Raw genomic sequence first — 16301 nt, 5'->3', positions numbered from 1 at the left:
GAGCAGGAAGTTGTCAAAAGACGTGGGAGGCCCCCGGGATCGGGGCGAGGAGGGAAAATTCTTCACACACCTGCGGCTGATTCGATTAAGAACAGACTCAGAAAATCCTCTGAGCTGGGACATAGTACGCAAAATTTTGTCATTGAAGATCCGGAAAGAGCGAGTGTTCGCACTATGCACAATTTAGCAGCTAAAAGCTGGGCGGCGGAAATGGAGTTGGGGGAAACCCCAGCTTCAAACTCCTGATCTTTTCCATGAATGTGCTCGTTTGGAACGTCCGAGGTTTTGCGGACGATTCTAAACAGATTTTGAAGGAGCACTGTCGTTCCTTCAAACCAATTATTGTCGGTATCATCGAACCCAAGAAGGGTCTTCACAAAGTTCCGCATAATTACTGGCACTCACTCAATCTCATCCCTCGTCACCAGAATTGCAGGGTTCCGCGTCGACCTAACCTCTGGTTACTTGCCCAGCCGGCGGTGGTTACCAACGTTGTGTTCTCTTCGGAACAGGCCATTATCTCTGATTGTTCGTGGCAGTCTATTAATTTCAGAATTGCTTTGGTTCATGGCGCTAATGATGCTATTCTTCGGCGGACTCTTTGGGGTGATCTTCTTCGCTTTGTTGATGGCCAAACTGTTTTTATTGGCGACTTTAATGCGGTTAAAGGTACACACGAGCGTCTTAGCTCGGTAATGCCTTCCCGATCCTCTTGTTTGGAGTTTTGCAGGTTTATTGACGATACGGGTTTCTTGGAGCCGAATTCCACTGGGCTTCAATTCTCTTGGTCTGGCAGACGTTTTCTTCCTGAGCACGTTGAGTCGTTGCTTGATAGGGCGCTGATCTCTCCGACCTTTTCAGATCTCTGGAGTTCGATCAACACTCAGGTGCTCCCGAGATCTTCCTCGGATCATTCCCCGATTGTGCTCCGGTGTACCCAACAGATCACTCCTGGGAAGAAGGCTTTTCGGTTTTTAAATATGTGGATCTCCCACCCGGATTTCTTAGATATTGTTAGCGCCTCCTGGAAAGAAAGTATCAATACTCCTTGTCCTATCCTCACGGTTATGCTGAAGCTTAAGCGCCTGAAGGGTCACCTTCGAACTTGGAATAAAGTGGGATTTGGTCATGTTGACACGAAGTTGGCGGATCTTCAAAGTGATTTACTCAGGATTCAGGATAATATTTCGCGGGATGGTTACACAGATGCGGTTTTCGATGAGGAGATCTCGAAACAGGCGGAAATCAGCACGCTTCTTTCCAGAAAGAATGTTCACATGCAGCAGCAAAGCCGGAGTTCTTGGCTAAAGGATGGGGATAGGAACACGGCTTTTTTTCACAGGATGTTGAAGTACCGTAATTCTGGTTTCATGATCAGTCATCTGCTCATTGGTGGGGTCGCAGTGTATGATCAAACTATTATTGAATCTCACATTGTAGATCACTTTACTACGTTGTTTTCTCAAGGAGCGGTGGAAGATGTTGATATGGTTCATCTGGAAGCTAATATCGATATGCAGGTCTCGTTGGAGCAGAATTTCAAGCTGACGGAGATCCCTTCGGATTTGGAAATTTCCAACTCGGTTCTTAATATGGATGCCCATAGCGCCCCTGGTCCTGATGGGTTCTCTGGTATGTTCTATCACACTTGCTGGAACATTCTTAAGGAGGATATTATTAGAGCAGTCCGTTGTTTCTTCCTCAATTCGTACCTGCCAAGCGGGTGCAATGCCAACACTCTTATTTTGATCCCAAAATCTGATTCGGTCACCACGGTCTCGGATCTTAGACCGATTATCCTTTCGAATTTCTTCTTCAAAATTATCTCCAAGATTTTGGCGGATCGTTTAAATAAGGTTGCTTCGGCAACTGTTTCTCCCAATCAATTTGGGTTTATTGGAGGTCGCTCGATTCACGACTGCATCTTGTTGGGCTCGGAAGGCTTTAATTGTATGAACCGCACGAACCGTAAGTCTAACATGGCGTGTAAAATTGATATCAAGAAGGCGTTTGACACCATGAGCTGGGACTTTATCCTCAAGATGCTACGGGTGCTGGGTTATCAGGAGACTTTCATTTCTTGGATTGCCATTATTTTCAGCTCGGCTAGAATCTCTATTCTTTATAATGGACGTCTTAGCGGTTATTTTGCTTGCACTAGAGGGGTCCGTCAAGGGGACCCTCTCTCGCCTATTCTTTTTGGGATCGCGGAGGATTTGCTCAGCCACCTTTTCTTAAATTGTGTGGCTTCGCGTCATCTAATCCCAATGAGTTATAGCAGGAACATGGATTTTCCGACTCACCTTTTATATGCGGATGACATTTTGGTCTTTTGCCGGGCCTCGGTGCGCAATGCCAAGAAGATTAAGCACATCTTAGAGTACTATTACAGTTTATCGGGACAAAACTGCAGCCTTGAGAAATCGAGAATTTACTTTGGGCAGGGGGTTTCCACCCACATGAAGCGAGGTATCAATCGGGTTTTGGGCTTTACACAAGGAGGGGAGCAGGTGAACTACCTAGGCGCCCCTCTTTTTGTGGGGCGGCCTCGTGTTTCTCATTTTTTGGGGATAAAAGATCGTATTGTGCAGAAGTTCTCGCGTTGGGCAGGTCGTAATCTTTCGATGGCGGGTCGTCTCTGTCTGGTTAAATCGGTGATCCAGAGCTCGATCATTCATACGATGATGGTGTTTCGTTGGCCGATTTCGTTACTCCGTGAGTTAGACAGGAAGTGCAGAAATTTTATCTGGACTGGAAACACGGAGAAGAAGCCCCCGTGTGCTGTTAATTGGGATCGTTGCTGCTCGAGCTTTGAAGAGGGGGGGCTTGGTATTCGGTCTTTCGCTTTAATGAACAGGAGTTACCTTATGAGAATGGCTTGGAATGTGATTAAAGGGGGAACTCTGGCTTCCGATCTTCTTAGCTCGAGATATCTTACCTCTCAAGGTTATGCGAAGAGAAACGTGGCAAACTCTACCATCTGGATTGGGTTAAAACCGGAGGTGATCGACCTCGTCAATAACTCCTACTCGGCCCTGGGGAATGGTCACTCCACTCTTTTTTGGACGGACAACTGGCTTGGGTATAAATTGTGCGATAAGTTGGGCATTCCTGATCCTCTGATTGACCGGCTCACTTATACGGTTTCGGACTATTTTTTTGAGGGCACTTGGCATTTCTCGGAGAATTTTGTTGTGAATTTTCCTGAGGTGGTTTACGACATCCTTCTTCTTCCGATGAGCTCTGAACCTGATACTCGCCTCTGGAAGCCTTCGGTACATGGTAATGTCACCTCGTCTCTGGCTTTGGCACATATTAATACCTGTTATCCTCGGGTGGCTTGGGGGTCGTGGATCTGGGATTCCTCCATCCCGATGCGCAGATCGTTGGTCTGCTGGCGTCTTATCCATGGGAGGTTGCCTACGGTGGATTGCCTGAGACGTCAAGGTTTGGTTGCTCCCAATGTCTGTTCTCTCTGTTGGAATGCGGCTGAGTCGATTGATCACATCTTCTGGCAATGTAAAATGGTTGCTCCCATTTGGCAGATTTTTCTGAAGTGGTTTGGGAAAATTGAGCTTATTGAGTGCCCGGACATTCACTCTTTCCTTACTTTTGCTTGGAATTCCTCTTTCAGTTCTCTCTTACAGCGTCTTTGGAAAATCGGTGTTATTAGTCTTATTTGGAAGATTTGGATCAGCCGTAACAATGTTATTTTCGATGATCAAGCGTTTAGCGCGGTTGCTGTTATTAAGTTTCTTAAGCTGGTTTTTAAGGAGACGGATGATATTAAGAAGCTTGGATTTATGGATAATATTTGGAGTGACTATCTTTCTCTCCGCAATCTCGGTGTGAAGTCTAGACCTGCTCCCCCTCCGGATTACATATCGGTTTATTGGTGGCCTCCTGACATCAACTGGGTCAAGGTGAACACGGACGGTTCCGCTTCGGGCGCACCAGGCTTAATCTCCGCTGGTGGGGTTTTTAGAAATCATAAAGCGGACGTCTGTGGCTGTTTTCATATAAAGGGTGGCTCGGGCTTTGCGTTCGAAGCTGAGCTTCTTGGAGTCATCACGGCCATAGCCATTGCTCACAACCGAGGGTGGCGTCGCCTTTGGCTGGAGGCGGACTCCTCTTATGTCGTGAATTTGCTTCAGAACCGTGGCATGGATGTGCCTTGGCGTTTTAGGACTTATTGGAAGGATACTCTCAGGCGTCTTGAGGATTTTGTTTTCACGGTTACACACATATACAGAGAAGGTAATACTGCTGCGGACATCATGGCCCACTCGTCTCGCCGGGAAGGGTGGTGGTCTAATGAGATTGAGGAAATTAAGGAGGCGGTGCGGTTGGACATGTCGACGCACAGCTACACTCGACGTATTTGATCTGCGTCTGCTGTTGTCGTTGGGGTTCTGCTCGGCTGCTAGGCTACTTCGGGTGGTCGGCTGCTGTTCTGCCTTTTGTCGAACAGCTGGGGGGCGGTTTGCTGATGCTCGTGGGAACAAGGTTGGTGTGTTGCTTTGGGGCTTTGCTGCTGCGGCTTCTCGGGAGACTCGGTTGGGAAGCTGGACGTATGCTGCTGTGCGGGGGTTGTTTTGGGGTGGCGCTTTTCGTGGTTCCGTTGGGGTGGTCTTAACCGCCCCGTTGATTTTTTGGTCTTTGTTTTGTTTTGGTGAGGTAAGAGCCGGGACTGTTTGGGGACGATGGTCAGGCCGGAGTTCCAGAAACTTTCCCTTCCGCTCTTTACCTCTCGGTTTTATGTCTGCTAGACGAGTACTCTTTTTCCTATTTACGGTTTTTCCCACTGGGTTTTCTGTAAATAGGTTTTAATGAGGCTCGGCCCTTAGTCTGCTGTCTGTGCTTTCAAGGGTTTTCTTTAGGTTTTTTCTCTTTATAATAAAATCGCAGTTTATATAGTAAAATCACTTACTAATAGAGGTTTGAACTAATAAAATTACATATATAAATGAAATATCTAAACTGATTAGAGTTCTATTTGTTAGAGAGTTGACAATTGAAGTTATGGTTGAATATAATTTCATATTTGATGATGCGATGCTCAAAACTCCAGACGAGATGATGCTCTTTCAAGTTTCAGATAAGATGATGCTCATAAGTTAGAGGTGATCTGTCAAGTTTGAGACGAGATGATGCCCACAACTTGATTGCTTTTAAAACTCCAAATGATTTATTTGATGTTCGATAACTTAGTTATGAACTTTTAAACATCAAGGCAAGATGATTTTCATAATTAGTTATGATCTTACAAGTTCGATTATGATCTTTCAAACTCCAGATAAAATTATGATTGTCACGACCGGCCTTAATTAAGGATAATTAATCCGGGAAAACCATGACTGGGGAAGGGAAATTAAGAAGCGGGTTGGGAAAGGGGCGCATAAAAGAATACTCAAAGAGTTTGAATACGCGTGAAATATTCCTTAAAAAGGAAAAAGACATAGTTCGCATAAAAAGGGTACTAAAAAAAAACTTGTATACGCGTTATATTCCTTAAAAGGAAAAAGGCATCGTTAGGGCTTGGCTAAAACTTTATCAGAGTTTGCAACGGAAGGCGTAACTGAAATAATCAGTGTTTACAGCGGAAAGCATAACTGAGATACATGTATGAAGACATGTATCCTTTCTGAGCCTACTTTAGGTTCGACAAAAGCTCTACTCAGCAACAACACTTCATCGCCCATCACAGCTCAACCTGCACAAACATAAACAACGAAGGGCTAAGTACAAGAGTACTTAGTGGGCAGTTGCCAAGCATATAACATAACATCAACAACAAAACAAAACATCGCATAAGAGGCATAAGTTTCTTTCAAATCCTTTGCTCATTAAACATTTCCAAATTCATAAATAGCATGAGCGCATTCTTCATCATCAACAATCATAAACAAGCATCGTGTCGTGGAGAAGGCCTTCCCCAACGAACACGGGCATCGCACCGTGAGAGGGGGCCTCCCTCAGCGGTCACGGCATCGTACTATTGAGGGAGGCCTCCCCCAATAGACGCTGTAACACTGGCATACTGGCATACTGGCATCGCGCCGCGAGAGAGGCCTCTCTCAGCGGACACGGGCATCGCGCCGTGAGGAAGGCCCTCCTCAACGGACACGGCATCGTACTGTTGAGGGAGGCCTCCCCCAACAGACGCAAGCATCAAACATAAGCATAAACTTATCAGCGTAAAGCATTCAAGCGTAAATAAGTGTAATCAAGCGTAAATTACATAGGGCGTAAATAGTATAAACAGCATAACGTAAATCATTTAACGTGCAGCATAATAAAGCTTAACTCATTTAAGCGTAATAAAGCATACCATACTTGAAGATCCAATTTGCATTTTAAAGCATAACATTTGCATAGCATTTTATTTACGCGTAAGGAATTGCCCACCTGATAGCAAAGTTTTGCTAAATACTGTGACTTCTTGAATAGTTCTTACTCTCGCGCTTGACCTTAATCACGAGAATGTAAAATAAGACATTGCCTCAAGGAAAATTCTCAATTAATGAGAAAGCGTAATTAACCATGCATGAATCTGGTATGCATGAACTAATATTCTGAAATAATAATCAGGGAAATTCTATTGTTAATCCAGGTTATCGGATTTAAACAAAAGCTAAGTCTCGTCTCATGATTCCGGATAATTAACTAAAATTAATCCGTTCTCTTCAGGGTGTTCTAATCCGTCGATTAAATAAATCCCGCTCCTCGTAGTCGATAGATAATAATTAAATACTTCAGCTTATTCGCTTTATAAACTCATAATTAACCGGGCTTAATAATGAGAATTTGAAATGTTATGAGTTCGAATAATTAGAAGGCTCAACATAAGGTAGCCCAATAATTAGATAAGTAAAAGTGAGCTTGAATAAATAAACAATGGCAGCCCACTATTATTTACATTTGCAGCCCAACTAAAAATAATAATGGCTCGAGTGAATGAATCAGATAATTGGACTGAATAATTAAATAAATCTGGCTCAATCAATAAATCTGGTCTGAATAATTAATCCATAATGAATCAATTAAGGGCAACTCATATAATTAAAATGAATTTGGGCCGGATTAAAAATAGTAGCCCATTTATCGAATAAAATAGTTGGGCTTAAATAATTCAAATATAATTTGCCCAGTAAAATAATTAAGGAAGAGGCCCAAAACCATTTAAACACAAGCCCAATCTTTTCCTAAATAATTCGGCCCACACAAATTAAAAGTGGACAAGCCCAAACTCATTTAAAATAAATCAATCCCAAAGATTAAAAATAAATCAAGCCCACTCTCTCTCTCTCTCTCCTCAAAACTGTCGGTCATCTCTCTTTTCTCTCTCAAGGCAATCGGCCTCTCTCTCTAATCTCTCAAATCAGACGCCGCTCGCTGTAACTGGAAGGCCGAGAGATTCGCCGCGCCGCTGTTTCGATCCGCCACTGCCGCGGAACCGGCGAGCGGCGCTGCTGCTCTGTTATTCCGGCGAGCAGGGGAGTCTCGTTCGTCCTCTCTCTTCGTCTCAACCATTAAATAGTCGGCGCTGGTCGTTCTCTCATCCGGCCGTTCAGCCGTCGCCTGCTATCACCGGCGTCGGCTATTGACGCGTCTAACCCCAACATCACAGAGCCCAACATCGAGCCCTAATTCTCAAGGAATCATCGTTGTTGCTGCTGCTACTCTTTCGCTCGGAATCCGGCGAGCGGTTGCCGTCTGGAAGCGGTTCGGTCTCATTTCCCTTCTCTATATTTCCCCCTCCGACCTCTAGCCTTGGTTTCCAGAAAAGAGGAATTTGCTACTGTCGAGCGGCTGCTGCTCCGGCCCTGGTACCGGTCGGCATCGCCCCCCCTCCAGTTCGGTATCGCCGTGGCTGCCGTCCTCGGTTCTTGATGAGGTTGGGCGAGTTCGCCCCTGTCGTAGCTGTCTCAAACCGATCGAGGCAGTCAGCCATCCCCTCTCTTAAAAGCTAATTCAAACCATTCTCCATAGTCGGTTCTTAACGTGAATTAGGCAAGAATAAAGTGTAATCTCTTCTTGCTTTTCATAAACTCAAATTATGCTCGTTTAAAACTTCATATCAACTGTCCTTAGCTCATGAAAGCGTAATTGGCGTGCTTACTAAGTTCAAGATGCTATAAGGTCTTCTATGATTGAACTGATTATGCCCATGCTTTGATATGAATGCTCATTGGTATGAAAATAGGATAGCATAATTACCTGTAATTGCTTGTTGTTGGTGGCTGTTTGTTGCTATTGAATTCAATGGGAAGGAACTGAAATTGCAAATATTGTTTCCTCAACAAATGCAGAAAGAACCAAGTATGAAATGAAGAAAACTTAGGCCAAGACTCACCTCTCGATACTTGGCAGTTGGCAGAGGGAATTAACTTACTCCCTCTGAAATCTAAATATGGTGTCTGTGGAAATGAATGATTAGTTTTGTTGGCTGAATTTAAAAGCCATGGAGGTGGTGGTTGACTGTAAAGTTTAAAGCATTGGAGATAATGGTGGTGGTTGGCTGAGGGAGAAAAGAAAAAGGTGGTGGCACAATTGGCTAGTGCGTAGGTCTCATAAATATATGTTGAGTGGAGTTGGTGGCTGAGTAGGCCACGTAGAGTCTATAGCTTTTGTAATATACTAGACGATTTTCCCCAAGCTGGGAACTAATCTGTAATCTGTGAACTGTAATAAAATACTGGTTTCGATTTTCAATCATCGCATTTCTGTATCTTGCTTGATATCTTTTTCCTTGCCTGCTAACTTGATAAACTGTAATATAACTTAAATTAAATCCGTAGATTTAATCTGCGTTGCAGTCGGAATAATTCCTCGACTTTTAGTAGCACTAATAAAATATAACTGCTTATGTTTTTCGCTTAAATAACATGACTTTGCTAAGTCAGTTATAACTGAAATAATAATTATTGAATGGCTCAATAATCCTCGTCGCGTTTTTCTCATACGTTAAAAAGTATAAGCTAAAATAATAACTCCGTTTCTGATAAAAAAAATCAGGACCATAAACTGGATTCATTTATAAAAATTTTTGCATTTACTAGTTTTAATCATAATTAAAAGAGCGGGCTACTACAATGATCAAAAGGAAAATTAAAAATATTAAACAAAATTAATAAATCTTGTAACACCAAATGAAACAAATCTGATGTGTGTATTTTAGCTACCTAGTTTAGTGTGCGTTTCGCCGTGGTTTCATGTGATATTACATAGTTTGCTATGTTTTGGCGCAGGAATGAGAAGAATTGGAGATGAAGCTGCTATTTGGGAGAAATTGGAGAAAGACGAGCTTGCAACGGAGATTCGACGTGGAGATGGAAGATAGTAGAGATTGAGCTTTTAATTACTTGTTATATTTTTATAAAGCTCAAAACTCTTAGTTTTATTTTATTTTGGACTTAATTAGGTAAAAGGGCCGAAGCCCATTTTGTTAGATCAAGCGGCGCCCTGTAGGTATTTATTTCCTAAATTTTGGAGAGAGGCGCCGCATGCATGCATAGATAGCATATATATAGTTTAGGTTTAATTCACTTTTACATACATTCACTTTTGCAATACTTCAGCCGCAACATTGGAATTTTGATTAGCATAGTTGACTTTTGCTTTTTCCATGCATTCATTAATTTCCATGCAATTTGCTCTTACGTCTTTAGCATTTGATTCATAGCTTGTTAGATTAAATTTTTGTTCTTGATTTCGAGAATTGCGGCTGGACTTGGATCGTGGCAGATGACATCTGGACAAATTGGTTCAAGTTGATTTAATTTCTCGCAATTTATTTTCTTAGTATTGTTCGTTATTTTATTTATGTTTAAATTTATTTATTTGATTGTTTTTATTTTAAGCATGAGTAGCTAAACCTTTAATTCGGCGATAATAATGAAACTCTAATTTAATAATCTGTGAGACCTAATTGGTTTATTGATTCCTATTGATTCCGATTAATTCCTAGGTTCCAAGATAATTCTGATTTTATTTAAGCCTGATCAACTTAAGTTTAATTGGATTACAGTCAATTAGTTCCTGCCAATCCGTAATTGTTGGAATAGGACTGATTAGTGATACAACTACCATGTTCGTAGTAGGAATTAATTGGTATATTAATTATTACTAGCGTCTCTAGGATAATTGATATAAATTGGGTTCCTTCATCGTAATGCTGTTAGAATATTAAATCTAGGTCTGGCGTCTCCAGCTAGGTTATATTTTAATAAGGGAAATAAGCAGGTCTGACGTCTCCAGCTGTTTATCGACACAGTAAGTAGGAATTGGGGTACGTCCATTGCGTTTCACGGTATCATATAACTGGTTGGTTGATAGGGATTAATTAATTATTGCGTCGAGGATCAGAGTTGAATTAGAATGGATTTATTTGAGCCGAATTATCCTTTTATTGATTTACTTCAAGCGTATTTTATTTGATTTAATTCTGCATTCTTAGTTTAATTAACTCCTCTTAAAGTTAAGGCGTGGTGGCATCACCGTTTTTATAGATTTAGGGATTTGAATGATTTTGAACTGCTCTCTGTGGGATCGACCCTGCTTGCCATTGTATTAATTTATTTTGGTAATTCCGCAGGAATTATTTTGGTGGTTGGCGACGTCCACCAAAATCCCTCTAAAAAAAGGCAACAAATAAATCCTTCATCGTACCTATATCTGTCACACCCCAATTCTTGAAACAATAACTATAACTGGGGTACGACTCATCATTTAATATGAACAAGGGAAAAACCCTTGCGAAATCCGAATGAAAGGGATAACAATCGGGCTTAGCCCCTTTGGATGAAGAAAGACAGGTATTCAAGTGATACGAATCAATCAACAAACATAATAACTTCAGGATCACAAGTTTAGTGTCATGCTTCAGTTAACCAACATTAACTGATCGAAATACTTGAGAATCAGTAGTCTAGGCTCAACAAAAGATATTGTTTAGCGTCACAATATAATAGGTCTTAAGTTAAGGAACAAAAGACAGATACTGGCTAGTTCTGTAGCGGAAATCAAAATAAGGAGTTGAACTCTAGCCTCAGCTCCGCCCCGTCATCACCCGCCATTAACCTGAAAACATTTGAAAGTATTTTTGGGCTAAGTACTAATGTACTTAGTGGGCTGCAACTTTTAAAACATTTCACAATCTATAAGAGCAGTTTATCCAATCTTACTGACATGACATAGAAGGTTTTAAAGAGAAATAACTTCTATGCATGTTAAAACATTTCATATATATATATATATATATTTGATTGCGCGCAGTTGTCACAATCTATTCTGTTACTCGCTGTGATCCCGGACCTTTTAGCCACCGACGGATCTCTGTCTCCCGCTGACTTGGACTGAGGTATATATATATATATATATCTTTGATTGCGCGCAGTTGTCACAATCTATTCTGTTACTCGCTGTGATCCCGGACCTTTTAGCCACCGACGGATTTCTGTCTCCCGCTGACTTGGACTGAGGGCGTAACCCAGTCAAGTTTACTTTGACCTCGGGATGCTACCCAGGCAGGCCTCTTATTTCTCATGCTCCGGAACACATCCAGCCGAGCACCCTTATAACGCCTCTGGTTAGAGCCCGATGGAGATCAACCCACCGAGTCAACTAACAAGTGTACACAATTCTCAAACAACGTATTAGGTCATAAGAGAACCTCAATTGATTAACTGCGCGAGCCTTAAACATGGTAGAGTGCACAAAAATATTTATTGGATAAACAGTTTGTATTTCATGAAACATTTAAGCTCATTAGCTCAATCATACATTTGGAAAATAAGCCCACTTGTATAGGCAATGCCTGTCGTTTAACGTTATCTCTGAATCAGAATAGCAGTGCTAATCCTCCTGATGCTCAAAGCCTACAAGAAATCTATTCTTAATAGGTCTCTTAGATCTAAACTCAAGTCACGGTGAAGTGCTTAATATTCTATGATTCACTTAGCCGGGTTTTCAAAATTAAATGAATAAATAATTGAAAACAGTTCTCTTGAGTTAAGAACACCAACAATATTCTTACTCATCTTTCTTTTGTAATTGAAAATATAAATAAAACCAATTAAATCATAAATACTTTTATTGCAAAAATATAATGCAAATTCATGTCATGCTTGACATATAATAAGTAATTACTTAAAATATGCTTATAATAATAATTTAATATTATTATAAAAATTTACTCTTTGAAAATAATTAATTAAACTTAATAAGTCTAATTAATTATAATAGTGTAGCTCCTTTAAATAAAATCTGCACAAATCCAAATAAATAAATACTTGGGCAGCCCATGATTTAAAATAATCAGAGGCCCAACTGATAAAAGAAAATCGGCCCAACTGACTCGGCCCAAAATTAAGAAATAACCCGGCCCAACTCAAGCCCAACTGAAAATTAAAAACATAGGCCCAAACACCCCAACCCTTCTCTATCTTCTTTCTCCCGTAACCTCTCGCCACTCTCTCTCTCTCAGTTGAAAGATCCGCCCACCCCACTCTTCTTCCTTGGGTGAAATCCGCCGGAGGAGCAGCGGCGACAAGCCGCGCCACCCTCGGCTCTCCCTTCACTCACCGAACCCGGCGCCCCTGTAACGCCCCCCCTTCCCCCATTTTTCTCGCGTGATCAGACACGCAACGCACACAAGCACAGACGGCGGTGCACACAGGCCCCGGCCGCCATCTCCCTCCGGCGAATCGACATCGGTAAGCCACCGTGCCGTTTCAGAACCCAGACCCCAAACCATGACCGCTCTCCCCTCCATCTTCTCTCTCTCCGTCCGTGGCCGAGCGACAGCGGCAGGGCCGCCGCGCCCTGGCCTCCCTCTGAAAAATCCCAGCCGAGTTCAGCCTATCTCTCTCTATTTCTCGACTCTAATCCACAGCAAGGTAAACTCTCTTCCTTACCCTACTCGACACAGTAGCCCAAGATTTGAAAGTAAACTTATACAAAATCCTTTCTTGAAAACTCTAGCTCTTGCTTAGAACGAAAACAATAGGTTTTCTTCAAATCATATATATATCTCATATGTGCAATATGATGAAAATGATTATGTACATACATATATCTATAATGCATTGAATGCGTAGCATAGCGATGATCGGTGCGAATACTATGTAGAATGAAATAGGCATAGTTGTTCAAGGTGAAACCTTTTGAAATGATCTGTTCTTGTTGGCTTGACTCTTGAGTTGTTTGCTTGCTTTTGATGGGGACGATGGCTGATGAGGATTCTTCTGAAATACATTTGTATTCTTCAACAAATGCAGGGTGAAACATGAAGAGAATGGGGAAGATTGAAGCTAGGATTTACCTTGAATAATGGTAGAAAATGAATGGAGTTCTCCTACTTGCTCTTCTCGTGGAGTTAGTGTAAAATGGTGAAGTGAGTTGCTGCCTTGAATCATTAAAGGAGGAAGATTGGCAGCTATCTCTTTTATGACTAAAGCATGGAGGAAGCTATATTGTAGTGTGGCTGAGTTGACAACCTATTGTACTATGAGTATGGCTTTTGGTGTGAATGAAATAAGGCTGCAGGGAGGGTGTCGTAGGTGATGGAGAGGTGTTGGTATTTGGTGTACTTGTATCTTACAAATGTGTGTGTATGTCTATGTATAAATGACTGCCAATGTAACTTTCTTTATTGTATAATGTAGGAATAATAGATGTAGTAAAATTGTAATGGGAATGTAATTAAATCCTTGGTGCATTTATAAAAGGAATTCCTTTCGAATCTTGCTAATTAAAAGGTCGTGAAAAATGCTTGAATGCTAAATTAAATAAATATGCAATGCATATAAATTTAATAACTAAATTTACAAATGTTTTTGTAAATCACTTTTGTTGGAATTAAAAATAAATTCTTTTTCTCAATCCGGCGTGAATCATCTTAAATCTAAGTTCAAAATTATTCTAAACTTAGCTCGAGGATACGGGGTATTACAATATCAAATTTATATATTTTTCTACTTTTTTTCTCTTACCCGTCAACTTTTTATAAAATTTCATATGAAAGCTTATAGGAGTATAAAAGAGTATTTTTATTATCTCAAAAAAATTGATATTTAATTGTTAAAAGTTGTTGAGATTAATATATACTCCCTCCGTCCACGAGAGAGTATATATTAAATGGATTTGGAGGTTTTTAAATGGGAAAAATCTGCTGTGGGTTAGGGTGATTAGGGCAAGCCAAGGGGAGTTGAGTTGGGATGGAGAAGGTTTCTGGGTCGGGGGTAATAGAGGCTTGGGTGTGGGGTGGTGGAAGCGGGTCCTGGAGTTAAGTCGGGGGAGAAGGGCAAATGGCTTAGGGAGAACCTTGCTTTGAGAATTGGGGAGGGTAATCAACTGAGTCTTTAGAATCATTGTTGGGCGGGGGGTAGAACTTTGGCGGAAGAGTTTCCACGACTCTTTCACCTTAGCGCTCACCGGGAAGGTAGCTCTCACCGGGCGGGGGGTAGAACTTTGGAATCATTCTGGTACCATGATGCAATAAAAAAAATTTCCTTGCCTGAGCAAAAAAAAAAAACTCCCTCCGTTCACGAAAGAACTTCCTATCTTTTCTTTTTGGGACGTCCACAAAAAAACTTCCTACCTATTTTTAGACTATACCCCACCACTTATAATTACTCTTACTTTTCACTTTTCACAACTCTCAATATTAATTATAACACTTTTCACCACTCCCAATACACTCAACTATCTTTTATCCACTCTCAATACATTCAACAATATTTTTTCTTAAAATCCGTGCCACTCCCTCTTAAGAAGTTCTTTCATAGACGGAGGGAGTATAATTTAAAATGTATCGCTAATTTAATTAATTATATAAATAATTTATATAAAAATATTTGATTATCATAAAAATAGCGTAAAATATATAAATTATAAGATAAAGTATTTACCCGTCGAATTTCGACGGGTAATACACTAGTTTGTATAAATAGGATAGTTAATTAAACACGTACAACAAATCCTAGGGTGCCTTTTAACGATGGCTTCAAAAAATTTGTAGCCATATTAGAGCACCTGCAACGCGGGTACTCGAGGGGCTCCTCGAGAAGAGGGGTGGCGTCGAGGAGGGCGTTGCGGCGTGGAGCTACTCGAGGCATACTCGAGTCTTCGAGTATGCTCGAAGGGTGGAAGGGATGGCGCGTGCAATGCACGCGCCCAATTAAAAAAAAATTTGAAAATTCGAATTTTGACTGCACCTCCTCGATTTGCGCTCCTTTGACCGACCGTTTTCAATTTTTTTTCTTCTTCTTCTCCTCTTTAAAAAACCCCAACTTCTCCCCACCATCTTCACACCTCTTCTTCTCCTCTAATTTTCATCTCCTCCATTTCTCTTCAACAATTTTCTCCGTCATGGATCCACACAACCCTTTCTACGATCCAAATTGGTGCCCCGATCTCTCCTCCGATTATCATCCCGATATGGGAGGAATCAACAGAGTGCACAACAGAGTGTCTCTCCACCAAAGAAAAGCGGCCGGAGGAAGGAAATGGCCACCAAAATCAAGCACGACAAGGCCGCTAGGTACCGTCATACGTATGCTCCCGAGCATACGGATCTCATCGTCCAAATTTGGGCGGAGGAGACCAACGACGCCATCCGTGGGACGGATCAAAAAGGAGAGGCGTATTGGGGCCGGATCCGCGCACGTGTGAACCCCATCCTCGGCGTCGACCTTAAGATCAAGCAACTTCAAGGCCACTGGTCCCGGGTGAGCGCGGATGTGCGTCTCTGGGAAGCTGTTTGGGTGGAGACGCGCAACAATTGGCCCTCCGGTCATTCGGATGATATGCTTCGTGACAAGGCCCAAATCCTCTTCAGGGCTCGAAGCCCACACAGGGCCTCCTTCAATTTCTGGAACGCGTGGAAAATTCTCCGGAACAATCCCAAGTTCAAGTCGATGTACCTCGTTGGAGACGTGCATGCCTCCAAGAGGACAAAGACCACGGAAGAGGGCGGCTTCACCACCTCGGCGTCGGGCGAGGAGATCTCTTCTGCCCGGCCCATTGGCAACAAGGCGGCGAAGGCGGCGGCGAAGGCGGCTGCGAAGGGGAAAGGGAAGGCATCAGCGTCGCATACGAGCTCGGATCCTCCACCGGCAATAGTGGAGAGGTTGGACAGGACCGACGAGCAGATGAGGGCATTCACCGCCCAGTACCAGCGGAGGAACGATATCAGGGAGAGGGAGCTCGATATGCAGCTCCTGAACACGGATACGACGCACATGACGGACGCACAACGTGCATTGCACGCGTCCATGGTCGCCGACGTGCTCAGGCGT

At 42.2% G+C, this 16301-nt stretch overlaps 2 long non-coding RNA genes across 2 annotated transcripts; one reads left to right on the top strand and one right to left on the bottom strand.

The window, feature by feature from the left end:
* Window positions 1–10804: 10804 nt before the first annotated feature.
* On the bottom strand, window positions 10805–13462 carry LOC130997195 (uncharacterized). Its single transcript, XR_009093006.1, has 3 exons — window positions 13325–13462; window positions 13164–13247; window positions 10805–11082 (listed from the first exon to the last, which is right to left on the bottom strand). It is a non-coding gene; the product is annotated as an uncharacterized LOC130997195 (long non-coding RNA).
* LOC130997153 (uncharacterized) lies at window positions 12100–13748 on the top strand. The gene is made up of 2 exons (XR_009092989.1): window positions 12100–12899; window positions 13281–13748. It is a non-coding gene; the product is annotated as an uncharacterized LOC130997153 (long non-coding RNA).
* The last annotated feature ends 2553 nt before the right edge of the window (window positions 13749–16301 follow it).

The sequence above is a fragment of the Salvia miltiorrhiza genome, chromosome 1 (genome assembly GCF_028751815.1).
Source record: "Salvia miltiorrhiza cultivar Shanhuang (shh) chromosome 1, IMPLAD_Smil_shh, whole genome shotgun sequence".
Taxonomy (NCBI): Eukaryota; Viridiplantae; Streptophyta; class Magnoliopsida; order Lamiales; family Lamiaceae; genus Salvia; species Salvia miltiorrhiza.
This window is presented reverse-complemented; position numbering and strand designations above follow the sequence as displayed.